This window comes from Bos javanicus, chromosome 3 (genome assembly GCF_032452875.1).
Source record: "Bos javanicus breed banteng chromosome 3, ARS-OSU_banteng_1.0, whole genome shotgun sequence".
NCBI lineage: Eukaryota > Metazoa > Chordata > Mammalia > Artiodactyla > Bovidae > Bos > Bos javanicus.
This window is the reverse complement of record NC_083870.1, coordinates 49,091,467-49,107,729: the sequence shown is the minus strand read 5'-3', so window position 1 is coordinate 49,107,729 and position 16,263 is coordinate 49,091,467. Positions and strand designations below refer to the sequence as shown.

Sequence of the window (16,263 nt, the reverse complement as noted above, 5' to 3'; positions counted from 1 at the left end):
TTCCCTTCTCCAGTGGACCACATTCTGTCAGACCTCTCCACCATGACCTGCCCGTCTTGGGTGGCCCCATGGGCATGGCTTAGTTTTATTGAGTTAGACACGGCTGTGGTCCTAGTGTGGTTAGATTGACTAGTTTTCTGTGATTATGGTTTCAGTGTGTCTGCCCTCTGATGCCCTCTTGCAACACCTACTGTCTTACTTGGGTTTCTCTTACCTTGGACGTGGGGTATCTCTTCACAGCTGCTCCAGCAAAGCACAGCTGCTGCTCCTTACCTTGGACGAGGGGTATCTCCTCACTGCCGCCCCTCCTGACCTTGAACGTGGAATAGCATGATCTGTAAGTCAGATCATATTAACCCCCTACCTCTAGTATTCTTGCCTGGAGAATTCCATGCACAGAGGAGCCTGGCAGACTACAGTCACAGAGAGTCGGACGCGACTGAGTGACTAACACTTTCACTCTCTTTAAGCTCAGATGGCTCCCCATATCATGATACAGTTTACTCCCATCTCTATAAACTTTCCATCCTCATTTCCTACGGTCCTCAGTCGCCTGGGTCCCACTGGCTCCTTGATGCTCCTCATACACACACGTGTGTTTCCACATGGGCCTTTACCATACTTCACCCCTCACCTCCTCCCAGTCTTTACTCAAGTGTCACTTTTTATGTGAGGACTTCCCCTGCCACTCTATCCCTCTCTGCTTTATTTTTCTCTGGTGTACTCCTCACCACATACATCATTTTAATTATTTATCTGGTGTCTCACTTGCCACCACATACCACCACCACTCTCACACACAGAGACTCACAGAACACATAGTAGACTCTTAGTCCACGATGACAGGTATTTCTCTTTTACTCACTATATTGCCTCCCTAGTGTCTTACATCATACCTCGCTGGCACATTGAAGGCCATTAATAAGTGTCTGTTGAATAAATGAATGTAATTAAATGCTTTGGTTGAATTATCTAAGAGACTTCAGGAGAATTTATACCCAGTTCTTTTACTCTGACTTTTATACCAAGTAATATACTCTCAGCTACAATAATGGAATAAATCAGTAAAGAAAATACACTCTCATGAAATAAGACATTCAGAAACGTTTCTAAGGTTTGTTATTTAAGCAGCACAATTATGGTATCAAGGACCTAGGTTTTTTTCTATTTTTTTCTCTTTGTATTATAGACTGTAGCCCACCAAGGTCCTCTGCCCATGGAACTCTCCAGGCAAGAATACTAGAGTGGGTAGCCTTTCCCTTCTCCAGGGGATCTTCCCAGCCCAGGGATCGAACTCAGGTCTCCTGCATTGTAGGCAGATTCTTTATCATCTGAGCCACAAGGAAAGCCCCTTACATTATTTACATAAATTTAATGTAGTATTTATATTATTTTAATATGTTATGAACTGAATATTTGTGTTCCCCTAAAATTCATTAATTGAAACCCTAACGCCCAGTGTGGGGTGCTTATGATAGGATTAATGCCCTTATGAAAAGAGAGGAAGGCATGGGATCTTTCTCTCCTTGTGCATGTACCAAGGAAAGACCATTTGAGGGCCCTCAAACTAGGAAGAGTGCTCTCACCATGAATCTGACCATATTGGCCCCATGATCTTGAACTTTGATCCTCCAAATCTGTGAGAAAAATAAAAAACATTTACTATTGAAGTCCTCAGCCTATGGTATCCGTTCTGGCAGCAGCAGTAGACTAAGACTGTGCGGCTGATTGCATTCCACGAAGGCGGCCGCACCTATATATTTCTTCCACGGCACATGCTCTTCATACAGTGTGACTGATGTCCCTTCTAATGAGATGTGGAGCCTATGTCCTTTCCTCTCAGGTCTAGTCAGGGGACTGTGACCATCCCAATCCACAGAGTAAGGCAGAAGTGGTGCCATATGAGGCTAGGTCACAGAGAGGATTAGCTTCCCCTTGGCACTCTTTCAGGATGCTTGTGAGGAAGTCTTGGCCATATAGAGAGGCTAACATGGGAAGGAGCCGAGCCCTCTGTCCAGCAGGAAGCACTGACTCCAGACATATGATTGAGACATCTTGGAAGTGGGTGCTCCAGCCCCGTGCAAGACTTCAGATAATTACAGCTTTAGTAAACATTAATTGCAACATCATGAGAAACACCCAAGCTAGAACCTTTCCCAAATTCCAGGCTCACAGAAACTATAAGAAGATAATAAAGGATTGTTGTTTTAAGCCACTAAATTTTGGGGTAATTTTTTAAGGAGCATTATATAACTAATATATTCAACATGCTGGCTTTCCTTCATAGTTCAGGCATGAAGGCTACAACTCCTGACATCACCGCATCATGTCAGAAAATGTGACCATATTCTAGGAGCAAAATTCAATTAATTTTATAATAATCATCAAATAACCAGAACCATCAGAAGTCAAATTCAGACACAGGATTTCCTCACTAAGAGCAATGGGACTGTCTAGTTCTTTACACTCTCAAGCAAGAGCAGAGAGCTATCCTAAAATATTTTAGACAATCCACTTATCTTTACAATTAGCAATCTCGCTGTTGAAACCCCACTGTCTAATTGACATCCATTATGTCAACTAGAAAGATACTGCTTTCAATAATGGAAATCTATTTCTATGCCAACTGGTAAAGCCTCTGCTGTTGATTAGAGATAAAGATCATGAAAGCTCTTATAGAAGCTGATTCTGGAATACAGTTCTCCTAATTAGAATGCTGGCTTGCCACCCTAGTGTGTGAATTCCCAAATAGGACCACTTGTTATACCTACAGTATAATGTAACCTACAAACATGAGAATATACTGCCTGTGATAAAATATTTAAAAGTATATTACAGATATTACAATACCCACTGTGGCTCCTTTTTCTCAAGTCTATTCCAAATCCCCTCAAGCTTTTCCTGTAAGTCTCTATATTAGTTTTCACTCACTTCTGAGGAGCCAAATCCACCCACACACAGGAATGTTTTGTTTTTCACTCCCTCCAGAAGGAGCTGCAGACATCCTGTTTGGGATCTTAGAGCACCTAAATGCAAGCCCATTTCCCAAGGAAGGCAGTGATGCTTGTAGGCAGTTCAGTACAAACCTATGTTCAAGAAGGACATGCATTGTATTTCTTTAACTGCTTCAACACTTGCAATTAGTGATCCTCATTATGGGTGCAAATAGGAATTGATCCTGTAGAAGCAACCACATTAAGGCCAGGACCATGTTACTCCTTAATGGCTGTCTTGTTTTTCACAGGAGACAACCAACTACCTAAGTTTTCCTCCGTCTCCAGCTAGGCATGGATAGGAAAGGACCTATTCTCCCAAAGGCAGAGGTCAGCTGAGGTTTATCAAGCCATGTGGATGCCTGGCATTGCTAAGGAAGATGGAGAGGACAAAAAGCTGACCCAGACGACAGCAGGGACTGTGTGGAATAACCCCAAGTGACAGCCTGTATTCCAGCCCACACCAAAAATACCATATTTATGGTGTTAGACCTTCTCCTTAGCTTTTCTTGGTCTGTGTGTGTATGTGTGTGTGTGTGTGTGTCAGTTGCTTAGTCATGTCCAACTCTTTGTGACCCCAGGGACTGTAGTCTGCCAGGCCCCTCTGTCCATGGAATTCTCCGGGCAAGAATACTAGAGTGGGTTGCCATGCCCTTCTGCAGGGGATCTTCCTGACCCAAGGATCAAACCCAGGTCTCCTGCACTGCCGACAGATTCTTTTCTATCTGAGTCACTTACATTTCTTTACTTCTAAAACAAAAGTTGTTAAGACCCTTCTTAGCTGGATAGGCTCATTCTGGCTACATAGGCTGTTAAACCTGGTAGTGCCCCATTCTCAGTTGTTCCCCTTATTATTTCCTCCCTCATTTCCCTCTGTCTCTTCTTCTCTTCTCCTAATCTCCCCTCCTTTCCCTGTCTTTTTCTTTCTACATACATACATTTCTTTCTACATAGAGTGTCTACTACTATGATCTCAGAACAGCTGATGTCCTCAAGGAGCTCACCATCTAGTAAAGGACATATCAATAATAATTACTATTATTTCAATGGGATTAAACCCTAAAATGCACTAATATGCCCCTGGAAGAGAGCATGGCAACCCACCCCAGTATTCTTGCCTGGAGAATCCCATGGACAAAGGAGCCTGGCAGGCCACAGTCCATGGGGTTGCGCAGAGTCAGACACAACTGAAGCAATTTAGCATGCCGTTCCTGCATCAGCTCCTTGAATTGAATTCTCATGGCACTTCTCTGTGGAAGGATTGGTCATTCCCATTTGACGTTCAGAGAAGTCAAATGATGTACCTCAAATCCATCTTGCCTAACAGAACTTCTTGAACAAATGAAAAATTACAGTGCAACATGACAAGTGCTGTCTTAGGGGTAGGTACAGAAGCAGAAAAGCTGACAAGAAAGAAAAACGATCTCGCCCTGCGTGAATCTGAAAAAAAGGTACTTTCAAAGAGGTACCACTGAAGAATGAGAGGGACTTTACCTGAAGAAAGTGATTGCCAGATTAGATTAACTCGTAGCTTAGAAACTGACAAGGAAGAAATAAAAAAATGTCACTGTCATCTAATTATATCACAATAACGGAAATTACTGGGGTTTTCTTTAGGTTATATATCAATGCAGATGTTGCATCATTTTTTGCCAAAAAATTAACCACTTCATTATTTCAGTTGTTGCTTCATTTCCTCCTTTATTCTCAGTAGTGCTGCCTATTTGTTAAAGGGATATGAGCCTTCTCTCTTAGCTTCCTGCCTACCCTTCCCCCAGCTTCCAGTCCATTTGTTTGTTAGTCACATGATTTTTTCCCAAAGCTAAGTGCTTGAGCATATTTTATTTCCTAAGAAGTGTTTTAGAGCATGTCAGGAAAACCCCTTCACTTTCTAGGAACATTGCAGCTACATGAAGGCCCTAGGTGACCAGTTCTTCATTTAAATTCTGGTTTTGACTTACACCTAGTCACGTATTTCAAGTCAGAAAGTGTGGATATATGATGTTTTTGCTACTTGGCACTCACATCCTTTTCTTAGATAAAGGGAACTCAGTTTTTCTTAGACAACCACCTCTCCCTCAATCTCAGGCCAAGGACTGAAGAGAGATTACCTTCCCCAGGCCTAGCTGATCAATGTCACAGTCATACTACCTGACTCATGTGGGCATCATCAGCCTTGGAACTGTCACTGGTCCTCCTGAGAAAGAGAAAATTTCTTCCCCACTTTGGTAACAAGCTGGTGGGATGTGAACTTGGCACTACCCGGATTTATCTTTGCCACTGCTTGAGCAGGGTCATGTGAAAATGAAGCTAACACAATGTCATGTTGCTGCTCAGGCTGGTTAATGCCCTTCATGGCTTTCTCCCCAACCAGCCATGAGGCTACAAATGTCACTGCAACTGGACACTAGCAGAGGAGTCCCTGATGCGGGACACAGTGATCACAGATACTACCTTTATTCAAGAGGTCCCTCATCCTACTTTGATCCCCCACATCCTGGTGGAGATCAAATAACCTCTCCTAGGCTGGGATGGACAGAGAGAGTATCTTGGAAACATATACACTACCATACATAGAATAGATCACCAGTGGGAATTTTCCATATGACCCAAGGAAGTCAAACCAGGGCTCTGTGACAACCTAGAGGGGTGGGATAGGGTGGAGGTGGAAGGGAGATTCAAGAAAGAGGGGATATATGTAAAATGCTGATTCATGTTGATGTATGGCAGAAACCAACACAATATTATAAAGCAATTATCCTCCAATTAAAAATAAATACATTAGATATAATAATATTCCCTTCAACTACTTAAAACTTTTCTCTTGCTTGGTGTGTTATAACACTATCCTTATACCCTGCCAAGACCTGCCAGCCCCTTCTTCATGTTCCAGGAAGAACCCCTGTGAACAGTCAGTCTGGAACTCTCTCCAAACTGATACAGGCTTCTCCATCAGCAGGGAGGCATCGTTTTATGGTCAAAAAGCCTTAGACTCTCCAACTTCCCCTGAAGCCCCTGGGTCTTCAAGCAGAAGAACAAGGTGTCATGTTTCTGCCTGGATATCTGGGGCCTCAACACAGGTGCCATCTGAGACTACCTGCTTCTCACAAACCCCAATCTCCAGGACAGCAGGTTGGGGCACCAGGGTACCTGAATGAACCTACATGGAGAATATCTCTTCAAATCTGCATCACTATACAACAATGCTATTTGCTACGTGTGACAGGATAGCCATCTCCTAGAACCGACTGACCAGCCTCATGTCCAACCTTATGATCTTCCATAGTGTTATCCTGATTTTTCTCTGGTTTATCTGCATCTCTCTGAAAGTCGTGACTGCTAGAGGCCACTCTGATGTTTCTGGGTCATGTGCTGCTAAGCCAGAGCATCTAAGATATTAACATATCTGGAAGGACTTCTCCCTGGTCCATGTGGGCCACTTAAGGAGATGTCATAGCTGCAAAAAGGTCTAAAAAGTCCAAGTCCACATTCCTGATACTACACCAACGCTTCCTGCAGAGACCAGCCACAAGAATAAAAGCCATCAGATTTCCCAGCAATGCCTTATTTGTGGACAGATTGCTACACAGCCACAGCTGAACTGAATTTTCAGGCAGATTTCAACTAAGATTGGTGTGTATTTCCAAGGTCACTTATCAGCCAGTTCTTAGGACTCAGATGCCTTTTCAATGGAAATAGCGTGACCAACTGAACAAGGGCCTCAGGTCAAGCCATAAATGCCCACCACAACTACGGTGCCAAGAGTGCCATTTCAGTTTACCTCCTAGTCACTACATACCAAATTGCTTCTGTTAAAAAGTGCATGTCAAGTTCCATGTAGAGTTTTCAAAACATGTTTCCCAGCCCCCACATTCATCTCAGAAGCAGAAGAGAATTACCTTCACTGATTAAGCATTCATTCATTCCAACAATTCTTTACCTGCTTTTTCACCAAGCACAGCCCTAGGTGCTATCAGATCAGATCAGATCAGTCGCTCAGTCATGTCTGACTCTTTGAGACCCCATGAATCGCAGCATGCCAGGCCTCCCTGTCCATCACCAACTCCAGGAGTTCACTCAGACTCACATCCATCGAGTCAGTGATGCCATCCAGCCATCTCATCCTCTGTCGTCCCCTTCTCCTATTGCCCCCAATCCCTCCCAGCATCAGAGTCTTTTCCAATGAGTCAACTCTTTGCATGAGGTGGCCAAAGTACTGGAGTTTCAGCTTTTAGCAGCATTCCTTCAAAAGAAATCCCAGGGCTGATCTCCTTCAGAATGGACTGGTTGGATCTCCTTGCAGCCCAAGGGACCCTCAAGAGTCTTCTCCAACACCACAGTTCAAAAGCATCAATTCTTCGGTGCTCAGCCTTCTTCACAGTCCAGATCTCACATCCATACATGACCACAGGAAAAACCATAGCCTTGACTAGACGAACCTTTGTTGGCAAAGTAATGTCTCTGCTTTTGAATATGCTGTCTAGGTTGGTCATAACTTTCCTTCCAAGGAGTAAGCGTCTTTTAATTTCATGGCTGCAGTCACCATCTGCAGTGATTTTGGAGCCCAGAAAAATAAAGTCTGACACTGTTTCCACTGTTTCCCCATCTATTTCCCATGAAGTGATGGGACCAGATGCCATGATCTTCATTTTCTGAATGTTGAGCTTTAAGCCAACTTTTTCACTTTCCACTTTCACTTTCATCAAGAGGATTTTGAGTTCCTCTTCACTTTCTGCCATAAGGGTGGTGTCATCTGCATATCTGGGGTTATTGATCTTTCTCCCGGCAATCTTGATTCCAGCTTGTGTTTCTTCCAGTCCAGCGGTTCTCATGATGTACTCTGCATATAAGTTAAATAAGCAGGGTGACAATATACAGCCTTGACGAACTCCTTTTCCTATTTGGAACCAGTCTGTTGTTCCATGTCCAGTTCTAACTGTTGCTTCCTGACCTGCATATACAAACAGCAATGAACCAAATTCACTCTCTAGATATTCCAAAAGGGGAAAACAAGATCACCTGCTACTATATTAGCCAGTATAATGGAGGAAGTGGCACCTAATTGTCTCCTCAAAAAATGACTAGGGTTCCCCAAAGGTAAATTTCTATTTCTACCCTTGAACGCAGAAATGCAGACTTTCAAAGTACCAGTTTTCTACCTTAACAACATTTAGGTCTAGTCTTTACTTTGTATCCCCTTTCCACTTTTGGCAGTTGACCTTTAAATGGACTAGAAGCAAATCATCAAACTAAGAAATATTCCCTTTTCTTCCATGTGACAGAGAAGATCCTGGGAGGCACACTGAGTCTCGGTGAGCTTGACTGGCTTAGTGCTTCTGCCTCCTTGGGAATTATGAAGAGGCTCGGGGAGGAAGGGGAGGGGAGGGGAGAGATGGCTATGCTCCTCACACTGATGGCATCACCTGACCCTTGGTTTTACAGCCAGTCAGGTGGTAAAAAGGAAGTGACATTCTTCCTCCTCCCTACTGCTCTGGGAGAACCTTCTGGGTAGAATCACCTTGCTCCATTTGGCTCTCCAACCTTTGCTTACTTCCGTACGTAAACTAAGCATCCCCCTAGAAAACTAACTGCAGAATGGAGTTCACATATAGCCTAGCTCTTTACTCTCTCTCATTTATTCACTCAAAGTGTTACTAAATTTAAAAGAATATCGACAATTTTCAAGTGTTCATTGCTCCTTATAAGGTGGTCCTATGGACATATCCTCCCACCATCATGTTTCATGGTTTGTGCAATTTTGTTTTAAAAACAAAACCAAATGCTTTTCATTAGAGAGAAATAACAAATCTCCAAGAATAACAAATCCCCATGACACTTTGTAACTTCTCTGATTCCTTCCTAATAGGCTTGTTTATATGGACTATGACTTGCATTAATTTTTTTTTTGATTTGCAAAATATCCACAATAAAAACCAGTGACTTCCCAATGGCATCATTAGATAATGAACTTCTTTAGGACAGGGAGTGTCTTTAGTTCTGTTGAGGCATGTATGCTGCCAAGTCGTTTCAGTCGTGTCCGACTCTGTGCGACCCCATGGACGGCAGCCTACCAGGCTTCTCCATCCATGGGATTCTCCAGGCAAGAACACTGGAGTGGGTTGCCATTTCCTTCTCCAGAGGAGTGTATGATGAAAGGCAAACAAAAAGTAATAATAACATAAAATCTACCAGTTATACAGATATTGCTCAAAAATTGGCCCTGGCTTTTACTACCAGGGTATCACATTTTTTAACCAATCCAACACCAGAAAAAACCAAAGCAATCTTCTATAGACAAGGACAAAATATTTCTGGAATATGTCTGTTAAGATTATGGGAGGGGAAACTTATACTTGTTTTACTTGGCAATAATAATTCAACCTAGACATGTGAGAGGATAAAAAAAATTCCTTCTCCATAACTTTTAGTCCCATAGAGAGTGATTTCTCAAAGGTCACTAGAATGAGTTCAGAGGCTTAGTGTTGATAAACAGCATTCCTCTTTCTCCCTGAAGCAAGTGCAGCTGCGTTCCAAACCTCAGCACTAGAAACTTGAGATGGCTTACCAGCCCATCACAGCAGAGCCCAGACCATCCTCATGGCTGCAGCTCATGATGACAAACACTGAGAGGGCAAGTGGAGGTCCATGGCTGGACCTCCTCTCCTTTTTCACCCTTCCATGGGCATAGGATGTGGAGGTGAGAGCACGAACAGGTGTTCTGCAGTCCCCATTAGGAGTCTGAGCATGGAGAACAGAAGTCCAGCATTTGGCAGGAGACAGTAGCTCAACGACTCTCCTCCCCGGGAGCCCTCCTGCCATTGTTGTTGCTGTTCAGTCGCTCAGTTGTGCCTGACTTTTTGCGACTCTAGCACGCCAGACTTCCCTGTCCTTCAGCATCTCCCAGAGCTTGCTAAAATTTGTGTCCACTGAGTCACTGATGCCATCCAACCATCTCATCCTCTGCTGTCCTCTTCTCCTCCTGCCTTCAATCTTTCCCAGCATCAGGCTCTTTTCCATCAGCCCATTTTTTTTTTTTTTTTTTTTGACTGACGCTCCTACACATCAGGTGGCCAAAGTATTGGAGTTTCAGCATCAATCCTTCCAAAGAATATTTAAGATTGATTTTCTTTAGGATTGACTGGTTTGATCTCCTTGCAGTCCAAGGGACTCTCAAGAGTCTTCTCCAACACCACAGTTCAAAAGCATCAATTCTTCAGCGCTCAGCCTCATTTATGGTCCAACTCTCACATCCATACATGACTACTGGAAAAACCATAGCTTTGACTAGATGTAAATTTGTCGGCAAAGTAGTGTCTCTGCTTTTAATATGCTGTCTAGGTTTTTCATAGCTTTTCTTCCAAGGAACAAGCATCTTTTAATTTCATGACTGCAGTCACCATCTGCAGTGATTTTAGAGCCCAATAAATAAAGTCTGTCACTGTTTCCATTGTTTTCCCATCTATTTCTCCTCCTGCCACGTCTTCAGACATTTCTAGGTTGCAGCTAGTATTCCAAGGGATGTTACTTGGATGTTACTTATGTGAAACTACAAAGCCCATCCTTTCTCCCCTACCTTGGAGATTATGCTTTTCCATTTAAGCCCCAAAGATCCAGAGACCTGACAGTATTGGTGATGCCCTGTACTCAGCATGATGGTCAGTAAGGAAATCTCAGCCTCTGTGTGAAGTGCTATGCTAGACTCTGAAAACAAGCTTGGTTTGTTCTTCCTGTTCAAGAACGAATGATATCACTGCCCTATTCCTTGAAAACCAAACATGAAAGTCATGGAAGATGCCCTGCAGTGTTTTCCTACATACTTCTAGTGCATTTCCTTCAAGATGACATGACAACCTCAGCAAATCACAAGTTAGGCAACAATTTTCTTAAGTATCATCTGCATAAAGAACACTGTGCTCTGGCTACAAAGGCACAAAGGGTTGTGGGAAAGAAGGTAAAATATCCAGGGCTGAACATGAGGTTGGATGCAGTGTGGGCTGGTGGACTGAGCACTGAGCTGGTTGTGGAAAAGCCTGTGTTCTGGGCCCATGCCCTCCATTAATAACTGCGTGCACTCAGGCATAAGGTCTCTGGGCCTTTGTGCTCAATGAGCGAAGTGGGATGAGATAAACCATCCCGGAGGCCCCTTCCAGTTTGTGGTTCCAGTGAAGGAGGAGCCCGGAGATGAAGAGCAGAGCCATGTTTCATTTCATTGTACCTTAAATCCCGAGAAGGCTAGACTAGAGGAAAAGGATCATTGATTGGGTAGGAAGTTCAAGTGCCCACCCTCCTCATTTAGGTTTCAATGTTTTCAGTCCTTGAACCCTCCACTTTCCTCAGTTTATCAGAAAGAATTGCCGATGAGAACATTAGCTCACTGGGACAGAAATTCTAGCTGCCGCTGAGAGCTGGCCCACTCCGGAAATGTGGACACTCGTAGGAGCCTCAATAAGAAAATGGATTACTCGTTAGTTTGTTGTGACACTCGTGTTACGAAACACTGAGTTAGAAACGCTGAGTTAGAAAGAAGGCTTTCCCTCCAGGTGGGAGCAAAGGGACCTCATGGAAATCCAGGCCCTAATGTTTTTCACCTGTGAGTACAATCTGCATCACTTTAGAAGAATCAGAATCAACATAAGCAGACCAGCCTTGAGGGAAGTGAAGCCACCTGCTGCATTGAGAAACAGGCTGACCTGAGGGTGTGCCCCTCCCAGGCTCTGTTGCCCAGTGGGCCAACCTAAAGGTAAGCTGGACCAGACTAGCTAAGGCCGCGTTCCTCCGCAAGCCCGTGATCCCCTCTGCGGCAAGTGTGCAGCCCACTGGAATTTTCCACAGAGGTCTCAACATCAGCATCTACAGGACGCTGGCCAACCTACCCATTTCAGCCTCTTCCTCTTCTGAGATTCTGGGAAGCCCTGAGGTTCAGCCCAGCCACCTCTCCAGGCTTTGGGCACCCCACCCCAGTTCTCACCCCTGTTGACAGGGATTTGGCAAGAGGTCCATCCATTGCCAAAAAAATGAATCGTAAATATAGCAGAACAGCACTCTCTTGGGATCCCCGTTAAGAAAGTAGTTGGAAACAGCCTGCCTTCTCATGCCCCCACTGGCATCAGCTGGCTAGGAGTGTGTTCTCTCAGAAGCATACTGGGTAACCACTCTTGTAGACAGCCCAAAGTGAGAAAGCATTGTCACCTGGAACAAACCACCACACCCCGCTTCATGCTTAGGAACAAACAGAAACTGCTGTGCCATTTACACACCCTAAGGAAACATGTTGAGATGGATCCCAGACTTGCCAGGAGTTCTCACTCCTTCGTGGCTTTCATCATCCAGTCCTCTCCACCCAGAACACTTCTTTTGCTAGCTACTTTGCTTTGTCCTTCAAGACTTCCTGGAGATCCTTAGGTCCTTCTTCCTTGGCCACCTGGCCTGCCTCCCAGGACACCCACATGGTATGCTCATCACCATGAATGCTAGCATCTGCATGTAGGCCAGCCTCTGAGTGGACTTGAGGGGCCCAGTGTGGGGCACGGCAAGGAGCAAGCATAACAGAAGGTTTCAGACAAATGATCCATGACCAATGGTGGCTTTGGAAGGGCCTCAGTTTCAGGAGTTCCTGAAGATAGTTTCTGACTTCATTTTCCTTCAAAAGATAGCAACGTCCAAACTTCTGTTTGGGGTACAAATTAAGAATTGTATCGACTCTTGTGAAAGGTAACATCTCCTTCCATACTTCATGGGTGGAGAAAGAGAACACATTGGCTGTGGTTGGAGAAGCCTCTGGGAGATGGATCCTCCAAGGGAGGATTTCCATTTCCCAAGCTACAGGGGCAATAATATATCCTTGAGAAAGATATATTATTACTCCCATTTAATTGATTAGCAATTAAGGCAGAAAAGTGGCCAAGTATCACAATTGTGCAGAACTGCTATGAGAAGGCCTGTTTTTCATTCATTAACCTAGAACCTCTTTAGCAAGAGCCTCCACTGTGCCAGGCTCTTTGCTAGTGCACAGGAATTGAACAAAACAGACTTGGTGTTTGTCATTAAGAAATGGGTGCAGAAGGATTGACATCCACCAAATAAGTATATTCAATGGACCCTTGAACAACGCAGGGGTTAGGGGCACCGACCTGATATGAAGTTAAAAATCTGTATACAACTTAGAGTCATCCCTCCATTACATGATTCCTTTTCGTCCACAACTCCACATCCTCAGATTGAACCAACCGCAGATTGTGTACTACCATAGTATTTGCTATTGAAAAGAATCTGTGTATAAGTGGACCTGTGCAGTTCAAACCATGTAGTTCAAGCGTTGACTATAATTGAAGGCTGTAATTAATGGCACAGAGGAAAAGCACAGGACACCAGAGAGGTTATATAAGGGGGGGTGTTGTCTGATTTACTGGCATTTATTAAGAGCTCAGTGCATGTCAGGATTCTGCGATGCTCAGACCTGGCTGGTCTGACCAAAGTCCTTAGGGCAGAAGAACCAGCTCAGGGCAGACACTTGAGATGCTCCCACAGGGAGGTCCTATGGCTTCTCTGTAGTCCCAGTTTCCTCATCTGTCAGAAATAAACATAATAACACCTTTATCACTTGCTTCACATCTGAACATGTGTTCAATGTTTGAAAAATCAATGTTCAAGCACTTTGCCTTTTAAAAATATGGGATGACATTAATATTTGAATAAAATCTTTTACTGAAATGAGTGGTTATTTCCTTGAGTTCAGATTTATACCCCCAAAACAGATATAAATCCTACCATCCCAACTCTAATTTTTATACTGTAATTTTTTAAACTCTGGCATGCTAACAAGTGAAAAAACCTGGACTCAGATGCCTGCTTCTCTCAGGAGCTCAGCATGGGAAGCCCACCCTTCCTCCCCTCCCCACACCTTCCCTGAGGTCTGAGAGTCAGAGCTTCCTGTCCAAGACCAGCTGAGGGAGCCATTGGCCTCGCGTTTATTTATAGGAGTCTCTCTCCTCCACTCCAGTCCACCTCAGAAGGAGAGGAGACAGTGTGAGAACTTCAAAGAGAAGGAGCTAGAAACTGGGGATCCTCTGGAGCCAAGGGAAAAGCAAAGTGAGGCCTCCACTGCAGCCCCTCTCCACCTCCACCCATATGGAGGTGATGGCAGGCCCTCTCCACCCAGGGCTTCCAGGGGGTGGAGGCAGGAGCTGCCTTGCCCTGGTACCCACGTGACTGAAATGATGTCCTCCTGGACAGGACAGAGCCCAAGAGGCCTCTGAGGGCCACCTCCCAGGAGGCAAAGGGCCCCAGGGGGCCAGTAGGACTGCCTTGGGGAGGGGAATGGTGGCTGTGTGGCAATAAGGTAGAGTTCAGTTCAAGCCCTGCCTCTTTCCCCAGGTCTGACTCTTCTCTGGCTCAGTTTCCCTCCTGCCTAGGGCAGCTGGGAGCTCAGCTCCAGCCTCTGTCCACAGATGGAAGGAAAAGGAGAATCAAGCTAGTGTCCCTGTGGCCCTAATGCAGAAGACCACACCTTGAAGGGTTTCCTCTAGAGAAGAAGCTGCCTAGGAGAGGCACCTGCAATCTGCAGAGCAGCAGGTCTGAGAGGCTGACCTTTTCCCTGATGCGGGGAGAGCGTGGCCCGTGTGGGTCACAGGGTTTGTCATACCGGCAGTCCATTCGATCTGCAGTGTCTTTGGGCAGGTAAGGCACTGTGCTGCCTGTCACCACACAGGCGGTGATGGACTCAGCTAACCTGGGCCTGTTTGCTGTTACAACCTGGGGCCTCTTGCTACAGAGACAGGACCAAGCGATTCCCTGATCACCCCTTCCATGGCTGTATGACCTGCCTTCTCTCCCTCCCCTCTAAAATTTGAGAAACTAGTTCTTGAAAACTCTAAATTGTCGAGGACTGACAAGCCCACCTCCCAGCATATATGTAATTTTAAAGGAACAGTGCCCTGATACAAAGGAACAGCTTTCATAGTAGACCATCAGGCAAGAGATCCACAGAACTGGTGTCTGAGGGCCCAAAGTGAAGGTCTTTACTCCTTTCCACCAGGCAGTGCTTGCTGCACCACCCTGGTGCTTAGCAAAGTACCTGACACATGGCAGGTTCTCCCTAAGGCATTTGATGATGGATGCATGGATGGATGGATGGATCAGATCAGATCAGATCAGATCAGTCGCTCAGTCGTGTCCGACTCTTTGCAACCCCATGAATTGTAGCACACCAGGCCTCCCTGTCCATCACCAACTCCCGGAGTTCACTCAGACTCACGTCCATCAAGTCAGTGATGCCATCCAGCCATCTCATCCTCTGTCGTCCCCTTCTCCTCCTGCCCCCAATCCCTCCCAGCATCAGGGTCTTTTCCAATGAGTCAACTCTTCGCATGAGGTGGCCAAAGTACTGGAGTCTCAGCTTTAGCAGCATTCCTTCCAAAGAAATCCCAGGGCTGATCTCCTTCAGAATGGACTGGTTGGATCTCCTTGCAGTCCAAGGGACTCTCAAGAGTCTTCTCCAACACCACAGTTCAAAAGCATCAATTCTTCAGTGCTCAGCTTTCTTCACAGTCCAACTCTCACATCCATACATGACCACAGGAAAAACCATAGCCTTGACTAGACGCACCTTTGTTGGCAAAGTAATGTCTCTGCTTTTGAATATGCTATCTAGGTTGGTCATAACTTTCCTTTCAAGGAGTAAGCGCCTTTTAATTTCATGGCTGCAGTCACCATCTGTAGTGATTTTGGAACCCAGAAAAATAAAGTCTGACACTGTTTCCACTGTTTCCCCATCTATTTCCCATGAAGTGATGGGACTAGATGCCATGATCTTTGTTTTCTGAATGTTGAGCTTTAAGCCAACTTTTTCACTCTCCACTTTCACTTTCATCAAGAGGCTTTTGAGTTCCTCTTCACTTTCTGCCATAAGGGTGGTGTCATCTGCATATCTGAGGTTATTGATATTTCTCCCGGCAATCTTGATTCCAGCTTGTGTTTCTTCCAGTCCAGCGTTTCTCATGATGTACTCTGCATAGAAGTTAAATAAGCAGGGTGACAATATACAGCCTTGATGTACTCCTTTTCCTATTTGGAACCAGTCTGTTGTTCCATGTCCAGTTCTAACTGTTGCTTCCTGACCTGCATACAAATTTCTCAAGAGGCAGATCAGGTGGTCTGGTATTCCCATCTCTTCCAGAATTTTCCACAGTTGATTGTGAGCCACACAGTCAAAGGCTTTGGCATAGTCAATAAAGCAGAAATAGATGCTTTTCTGGAACTCGCTTGCTTTTTC

General features: G+C 44.8%; 1 long non-coding RNA gene across 2 annotated transcripts in view; it reads right to left on the bottom strand.

Moving 5' to 3' along the window:
- Positions 1–16,263, bottom strand: part of LOC133244256 (uncharacterized) — a 91,161-nt gene that overhangs the window by 27,163 nt on the left and 47,735 nt on the right. Inside the window, exon 3 of one of the 2 annotated variants that reach the window (XR_009735346.1) lies at positions 7,230–13,559. The exons of the other annotated variant lie outside the window; for it this stretch is intronic. This is a non-coding gene — a long non-coding RNA (uncharacterized LOC133244256). Of the gene's footprint in view, positions 1–7,229; positions 13,560–16,263 lie in introns of those variants that run through there. 2 annotated transcript variants of the gene reach the window in all.